The sequence below is a fragment of the Rhipicephalus microplus genome, chromosome X (assembly GCF_043290135.1).
Source record: "Rhipicephalus microplus isolate Deutch F79 chromosome X, USDA_Rmic, whole genome shotgun sequence".
NCBI classification, from domain to species: Eukaryota; Metazoa; Arthropoda; class Arachnida; order Ixodida; family Ixodidae; genus Rhipicephalus; species Rhipicephalus microplus.
Genome location: NC_134710.1, coordinates 382,020,373 through 382,029,939, shown reverse-complemented (window position 1 = coordinate 382,029,939; position 9,567 = coordinate 382,020,373).

Genomic DNA, 9,567 nt, shown 5'->3' with positions numbered 1-9,567 from the left:
ACCTGACACCAGAAGTAGCAAGCTAGGCAACCAAGCAAACATTTCCCAGAATCTTTTTAAACATTGCTATATCTCTGTCTCCACCTATCTGGTAAATATACCACAGTGCTACACAGGTAGCACCTAAATCATACAACAGGCCGCAAAGTGTGCTGCAAGCATGGCTGCTGCCTTCAGATTTCACACAGAAAACTTTAAGAGGTTGCGCCTGCTATGATCGTGCAGAAAGCAAACGTTTACAAATATTTGTCCAGTTTGTTATACTCTCTTTTTAACTTACTCAATCGGTGAAGCATTGTTGTATCATGCAATTTGTCAAACGACACCACCTGTACATTCAATGCAGGCCAAGTGTACGGCTCCCCATCAGTTAAGTACGAGTAAGAATTGCGAAATCAGCACATTTCTTAGCGGGCTCAACACCGTCCCCCACTGTGAACTCCGGATAGGCTACCAAGGCATCTTCTTCCCTGTTGTCGACGCGACGTTTTGCTGGCGGGCGGGCGACCGAGTTTCCTGTGGCTCTTTTAATGCCGTCGCGTTCAGCGAGCTGTCGTATGGTTGATGGCTGTGGCGTGTAGCCGCAGTCGCCCGCTATGCCAGCCGCTTGCTGCAGGAGGTCCTCCAGCCGGACTGCTCCTCTTCTCTACCGGAACTATTGCGGAGCCAGTAATCACAATTTTTGTCAATGGGAAAGAACAGTACATAACAAAGTCCAATACGATACGCACTTACCTTTTAATTTTCTTCTTCTGGTCTCGCAAAAAACGCAGGAGGATTAAGTTAAGCCTTTCCCTGACACGGCGAATGTTGAAGTACCTGCCGAGCACCTCGGAGAGCCGATCGGCTATCTTCAGCCACCTCGCAGGTTCAAGAAAAGGATTTACATACAATACCTCCTTTACCAGAGCGATGTCATCACTGAGACTGAATCGCTTGCGCCCAGACATCGATTCCGTTGATGACAGAGCCAATACCTAGTCAAACAACGTGTTCGCCGTTGGCACTTCTGCTTCGGCTTGTCTTTACTCGGTGGCTTGCTCCGGGCCGTGAACGTAAAGCCTATCCGGTGAGTATTTTACGTTACATAAAGGTTCACATTCCGTATAGACTCGTGCATGCGCAGATTCTATCCGGTGTCCGGTAACGTAAAGAAGTATACGTACAAGCTCAAATCACCTAATGTCACGAGGAACATACCCTGTCCGCTTCTTTGCCGCGTGGCTTCTGGGTTCCCAGAGAATGTAATCTAGTCGAATAAAATTGAACGCCCATGGTTCCAGGTTAGCCAAACATAGCGTCTAGAGACATACAGGCCAGACCTACGTATGTACGTCTGGCCTGTATGTATGTATGTATGTATGTATGTATGTATGTATGTATGTATGTATGTATGTATGTATGTATGTATGTATGTATGTATGTATGTATGTATGTATGTATGTATGTATGTATGTATGTATGTATGTATGTATGTATGTATGTATGTATGTATGTATGTATGTATGTATGTATGTATGTATGTATGTATGTATGTATGTAATACTATGGATGGATGGACAGCGTTCACGTCTCACGGCCGCTCAACACCGGAGCTCAATAGACCTCTCACTGTAAATTTTGATAACACATTGGAGGTTGCCAGGAGAAGCCTAGAAATAATTTCAATGTAACAATTTTTCTGACCTAAAGTTCTGCTATCATATCGTAAGATGAAGCTTCATAAGCTAGAAATCCTGTTGAAACTATTGACGGGTGGCGATGAAACTGTGATTATTCTGCAATTGCTCGCTCGGCCGTCACGATTTCAACGGCGTCTAATCAGTCTAGCTCTGGATTTTAATCTAAAGAGCGCGACTCTAAATTAGGAAGTTTCCAGAAAACTTCACTACGCTACGACGGCCGAAATATGAGAAAAGGCAATCAAATCTGTGACGTCACACTAACTGCCATAATGGCACTGGAATTCCAGCAAACAATTCAATAAATGAAAATTTGGGCCTTACTTTTCACTCCAGTAAGTAGGTTTTCAGCATGAAAATAACACCCGATTTCTAAATAATTATTTTTCTGATCTAGTTAGATAAGGTACACAAAATCACTTTTAGTGGTTGGTTGGACTATTGGTTTAAATACAGTCTATAATAGACGCTATAGTGAAGGTATCTGGTTAATTTAGACCAATTTCAGTCTTTTAACGTGCACCGACACCGTGCAGTTCACGGGCCTCCTTATTTCGTCTCCACCGAAATGCGACTGTCATGACTTGAATCGAACCCGCGACTTCTGGGTCAGCAGCCACGCTACATAAACACGCATCCACCATGCATCGCGGCCGTATAGGCTTACATAATGCCCTTCTACCTATGGAAGGTATAGAGGCTTTAAGTGTATTGCCCAAGAGATCTATGGAAGAAAAAAGGAAAGGACGACACAGACGTCAAGAAAGATAGGCGCTAGCGGGAGGGTCAGCAATTGTGGGCGCAAGGGTTGTGGGTGCTCTCCCAATCTGTACAGCTGCATTGTTATTGGCTGATCTCGGAATCACTTGACACTTGAAATTAAAGAAGCCGAGGCCATAGCAGATATGGGAGACGTGTGTGAGTACGTCATCAATTGCACTGACGAATCAAGAATTATCGTATCTTGGAGTGAGACCATGTGCAAGATGATTTTTGTTGTTACGTATGTATAAGACGAATCTTAAGGACATGAAATAAACAATTGGAAGTTTACCGCCTATCTTTCTTGACGTCTATGTCGTCCTTTCCTTTTTTTCATATGTGCCACGCTAGTCCAAGCTAAGTTGTGAAATCTTGCGGCGTTTATCGTCAAACGCTTTTCTACACACTTGTGTGACACACAAGTGTGTAGAGAAATCAAACATCCAGAGAAATCCAGAGAAATCAAACATCATCGTGCAGTTCAAATCTCGTGCAAAACGTGATGTGACCCTAAAGAAAGCGAAGAAGACGCGGCTCACTAACTTGCAGATTGGGCTTAACAGCCCAAATGCCATTTTCGTTAATGAGCATTTGTGCCCTGCGCTAAAATCGCTTCTTGGCAGGGCTATCAGACGCAAGCATGAACACAAGTGGAAGTCTGTGTGGACATTCGGTGGCAGGATATTTGCGAGGCAGTCTGACGACGCTGCAGTGTTTCAGATCGCGGACGAGGCTGACCTTGATAAAATTCACTAGTTTGAGGGTTACATATGTTCGTTGCTATTCAATAACCAAAAACTTGTCAAGATGGATTACCACGAATTTGCCCTGCCACGTCATATTACTCCAGTCAGCAAAAATCTTTTTTCTGTTCTGCACATAAATACATGCTCGGCTGCTTCTAAGCACGAAGAAATATGTGATTTTGTCACTGAATTTAGTTTGAAATTTTCTGCCATACTGCTCACAGAAACATGGTACAATGATGGATGTACCACTCTAAGCTTACCCGGTTACAATAATTTCTTTCTGAATAGGCCTCAACAACGAGGTGGTGGCGTCGCTATCTATGTTAAAGAAGGTCCAAGATATGTGTTGGTACCAGATTTTTGCAAAGTTACTGAGGACTATGAAATACTGACACTGCGGGAAAACACAAAATTTATAACCGTTGTATACCGTCCACCCCATGGTAACACATACAATTTTTTTTCCTTTTTTGAAAATCTTCTAGATTATATCTCAGTAAACAACCTTCATCTAGTTTGTGGCGGTGACTTCAACATCAACATTTTGGAGAGCACACGCGAGGCGGCCGATTTTCAAAAGATTCTTAGCTCTACTGGTTTCACTAATTTAATTAGTACTGCGTCACGCGTGACACTTAATACTGCCTCAGCACTTGACTTAATTATCACGAACGTTGAAAATACAGTACTGCACGCGGGAACATTAGCATCAGGTATAAGTGACCACTGCCCTGTATTTGCTGCATTTGATTGCATTGTTACTGACAAAAAGCGCAAGTTCGAGCCTCTCGTTATTCAGCACTTATCTCAAGCAGCCTTGCAGTCGTTCGGGCATGAAATCAGTAAGTGCGATTGGTCACATGTCACGCGAACGAAAGACGTAAACGAGGCTTATTGCAGATTTGTTGAAACTTTTCTGCGCATCTACGTTAAGCATTTTCCCTTCAAAACCTATAAACAATCTAAAAAGATAAGAAAACCATGGGTAACGCGTGCGCACTTGGATATGATAAAAAATAAAAATAAACTTTATCATCTATTTCTGCGCACACGATGCCCGTCACAGCTGACAGAATTCAAGTCACTACGAAATAAGCTGAACAGCGAGCTTAAGCGTGCTAAAATTACTTATTATCATTCCATTTTTTCTGATATCTCGAAGAAACGCCCAGACGCTGCATGGAAGGTAATGAACTCCGTTTTGGGTCGTGACAAGAAGCATGTAACTCCGGAAAGTATTCTTGTTGACGGTCAACGTGTTACTGGCACCGTGTTGGCTGAACACTTTAATGCATACTTTGTGAACGCTGCCATGCCTGATTATAAGAGGAAATCTGGCAGCATGTCACATACTCAATTTTTGGAATACAGCGTTAGTGACAGTTTGTTTTTAACTCCAACCGATGAAGATGAAATCGTTAGAATGTTCATGAGTCTCACAAACAGCAGGGCCCTAGATGTAAACAATATGCAGATAAAACCCGTAAAATACGTCATTGCCTGTATCTCCTCTGTGCTAAAGCATATTTTCAACCTTGCAATGGTTACTGCTACCTTTCCCGAAGAAATGAAGAAAGCGAAAGTTTCTGTAATATACAAAGGAGGTGACCAACAGTGCATGAAAAACTACAGACCAATATCTGTCCTCCCAGTCTTTTCCAAAGGTTTAGAAAAAATTATCTGTAATCGCATAACAAGTTTTTTTTCTAGCAAACATATCCTATCAGACTCGCAATTCGGGTTTCGAAAAGGAAGGTCAACTGAAACAGCCCTACTAACAATGAAAGAATTTATAGTACACAACATCGAAAAGAGACTTTACACGCTAGGCCTGTTCATTGACTTTTCCAAGGCGTTCGATTCGCTCAGTCATCAGATTCTTGCGGACAAGTTGTTCGCATGTGGTATTCGCGGGAAACCATTAGATTTATTGAAATCTTACTTGCAAAACCGCCAGCAATACGTGTGCTTGCAGGGCTCTAAATCGCCATTTCTTTCTATTTCAAGAGGCGTGCCACAAGGAAGCATTTTGGGACCCCTATTATTCAATTTATATATAAATGACCTCGTAAATATTGATAAGTCAGCAAAATTTGTCATATATGCCGACGACAGCACCATACTATTTTCGGGGCCTAATGTGGGTGATCTTGTCTCTGAATGCAACAACACACTGTCAACGCTGTCAACATGGTCCAGCCTAAACGAACTAAAGATAAACCCAACAAAAACTAAAATTGTTATATTTCATGCAAGAAGCAAAACAGTTCAACTATTAAACCCAATTTCATATGAAGGTCAAAACATTGCTGTGGTAGACGAACACAAGATACTCGGAGTTACTTTTTCCTCTCACCTTAGTTGGAACTCGCATGTAGAAGAGCTATGTAGGAGACTGTCATCAACTACTGGAGCATTATCACGATGTCAACGCTTGCTCCCGACAAAGGTAAAGCTTCAAATATACTACGCGCTCTTCGCATCCCACCTCAACTACTGCAACCTGGTTTGGATCACCACAACTAAACAGAACCTAAATAAAATCTTGCTTCTGCAAAAGAAGATTCTCCGACATATTGCAGATATTCCCTACCTGGCCTCAACTAGAACAGTCTTTCAAGAATACACTGTCATGCGGGTTCAGCACTTATACAAATTTCGGGTCTTACAAGCTTTCTACTTTTCCGACACTTATAAAAAATTCCTGGAAACTATATCCCACCTAAAACTTAATGACACTACCATAAGTACGAGACATACTTTAGCGTGGTTTGTTCCTCATTACCGAACAACATACAACTTACAAGCATTGCACTATAATTTGCCATCTATCCTAAATGAATATACCGAACTTACTACTGCTACACACCGGCAGTTGCGTGAATTTTTTACGTCTATGTTGTAGCCCTCGCATTGATATGTCTTGACTATGCAAACTTTAGCTTATCTTGTCATACCGCATTCTTCTATTTTCAATATTCTGTGTTTGATCATTACGCGATATTGCTATTCCGTAAAATTTCTATACTTTCTGTACCTTTCTGTATTACAAAGTTGTTTATGCTGTACTAAACGTTTAAATGCATAATCTCATTTTGACTCTCTGTATGCTATTGTTATTGCTTGATGTAATTCAAACTGCAATTTTTACAATATTGCTCATGTATATTTACGTATGATCTTACAAGCCCATTTTGTACTGTTAACGTCGTATGCTGCCAATTGTAAAGGGTCTTCAGGGACCAAGTCAAGCTGCCTCGAGCAGCTTTTATCCCTGAAGCCCATCCAGAATTTCTCTGGTGAAATAAACTTTGACTTTGACTTTGACTTTGACACACTCGTACACCACTGGCTGCAGTAGATGGGTGTGAGCCACAGGTGATCGGCAGTTTCTATCTAAGCAGGAAGAGTGAGAACCGACAAGTTGAAATGTAAACACAAGAGCGTTAAAAACCGACATCGGCATTGTCGAACCAACAAATGCAAAGAATAAAAATTAGCATCCCAGTAGGACTCGAACCCAAGCAATCTGCGTGACAGTCGGGTATTCTATGAGTTCTCGAAATTGCTCTGGAAAAGTACCCTACCCCGGCGTAATGTCGGCGCTGTGTTAAATGTGGTTGCTGCGCTGGCTACCTTCACTCGCTCTCTGCATTTTGTGCAGACCGGTTGTGTCCCCCCCCCCCCCCCCCCCCCGATCTCCGATGACTGCGCAGCTCTGTGGCCGACAGGGCTTGCTCTACGCCATGTCCTGACGCCGACAAGAGCTCTCGCCAAGTGGCGCCCTGTCTTCGGAATCCTGCGACTGTGTATCTTTCCTACTCCTTACTTCTGTCGTTTACTGTCGTTCGCTGTCCCTGGGACTCGCTCTCTCCTTCCTATCTCTATATTTTTACCATTTAATCCTATCCTTTTAATCCCTCCTTTACCCCCACCCCTCGTGAGCTTTTACTGTGCAGGTGCCCTCCCCCTGAGAGACAGTTACGGCACTCACATTTCTGTTCTTTTCATTTAAAATCACACACACACACACACACGTACCTCAATTCATATAAAAAATAACAAGCATCACATAAGTTCTCCTTTGATACAGGCATCATGTAGCTTTAAGGCTAATTGTGGTCTAAGTTTTGGTTGCATTTTACATCAGTCTGATAAGCATTACATTTGTATTTCTATACTTCAGTAAGCTATATTCAAGCATTGCTCGAGCCAGGACGAATACACAAACGAAAGTTAGGTGCGATATTCACATCAACGCACCGTAAAGTGCATTTCAATTTGATAATGCTGATGTCCGTGCTCTAACGTGACTCGTGACGTTACGAAACACCTTTAATTACCCTTTAAACACCAATGTAGACGGTGTCTGTAGTGAGACCACGAAATGCACACAATTGCTACACTTAGGAAAGTGCGTAGGTTCACCTCGTAACCACCCCGTTGAAGCCCGTTAACAAATCGAGACCAAGTCCATAATACCAAATTCCACCTCTCTGTCATAAACAGGGTGGCTTCAGTAAACTACAGTCTTTTCCTACCACGCTGCTCTTTGAGAAGGGCTTCAAAAGCGGGTTATATCGAGCGTCTTTTATTAGTTTTTCTGGGGCCCTCCACTACGGCGTCTCTCATAATCATAACGTAGTTTTGGGACGTTAAAATCCACATAACCAATCTTCTAATAGTTCACTCTAATTATTATTATTATTGCGGTTATATAGTATAGTAGGACGCTGAACTCAAATGTATTTGTTACGTATGAAAGGCAGTACAAAAGTGGGCCATGAAGCTTTAGTGCAATTTTGAGTTTGTCCGAACGCAAGCGCGAAAAGGTGAAGTAATTAAAATGTCAATAACTGATAAAAATAGCGCAAAATGGGCCCCCTTCAACGAAATCGCGCTAACACACTCCCAAAAACAATGAACGCACGAAAAAGAACGGACTTCATACGTGCGCAAAGAACAAAACGAAAGCTCGGTGCTCGGGTTGAGCCAACACCTTTTCTAGATGGTGTTGGTTGAGCACGGTGCAGTGACGCCAGCCAACGTAGCGCATATGCTGCAAACGAGCGATGCCGTAGTATGGCGGCATAGCCGTAGCGCACGCGAACAGCGAGGAAGCAGCGCGTGTGTCGCTACCTCGCGGAAGCGACGGTACCTACTGTATGCACGAAAATGCCTCCGTGATGGCTGTGTGACTATAATCTCAAAGGCCATGCCGCGAACGACGCTAACTGTGTCGCTTCCGAGAAAACTTCGCTCGGGTCCGCAGGCGCTCATCGCCGCGAACTTTGTATTTTCGTGAAGCGGGGCGAATTTTTTTTTCAATAAAGATGGGAAAAAAGCGAAGAGTCGATTACTTTTCGTTCCAGAAGTCACCAGCGTCTAGGCGCAGAAGGACGTTTTCCAACCCTGCGTCCCAGTCGTGGTATGAGCAGTTTCAGCGAAACATGGAATCGTCGTCACAAGCTGACAACAATGAATGCGTCGAGGCAGTCGAGGAGGTCGACAACAACGAGGTAAGGTTCATGCGACCTTAAACAGTAAAAGACGTATCCATTTTTGAGGTCTCAGCAACGGTTAACGCAACTATCTCCATGCAGATGGTGCAGGGAGAAATAAACGCGCTGTATCAAACGCCGTCCATGTCAGCCGAAAACTATGACCCCGAATGTAGGTTACCGCGTAGTTCAATATGTATGAACGAGTATTCTTATTATTTTGCCTTACTTTTACAGCTGAAGAACCAGCAACACCCACATTTATTCCGCCCAGTGACTGTGCGTTGGCGGGCGAACGTAAGTGACCCAACGTATGAACTCTGCTCTGGCATTTTAAGTAAGATTAATGAGGCTGGCTAATTACATGAGTACATTGCATTGCAGCATAATACTATAGGCTCACATAATTGCAAATTTTCATGAGCATGGGTTGGCAAAATTTGTGGACCTCACTCAGAACGACGACACAGAGACAAGAACTTCTTCGTGTTCTTCTTATCGTCTGTTTATGGAGTAAATATACCGGTGATTTGCGCTTTAGATCACTTAAACTACCTGCCGCAGGCCTCATTGCAAGTTTAGATTACCTACAATATGGAAGTTTTAAGGTGCTGTTTCGGGAGTATTACGAAGACACTTCTTGTTTCCATCGGTTACTTATTGGGCATATTAGCTGGACATTTGGGAGTGTTATAACGTATTGAGGCTGACTTTCTCTAAGCTAATCTCGAGGGATAGAGGGGTTGCGCGTCGCCCTCTGTTCTTAATTTCGTTTTACAACTCGCAATGCTGATAAGGCGCCCCTAGAAATTGCACGTTATGGGGCATGGAGATTGCTAACAATTTCCGTATGAACAAAACAATTGTTTCAGT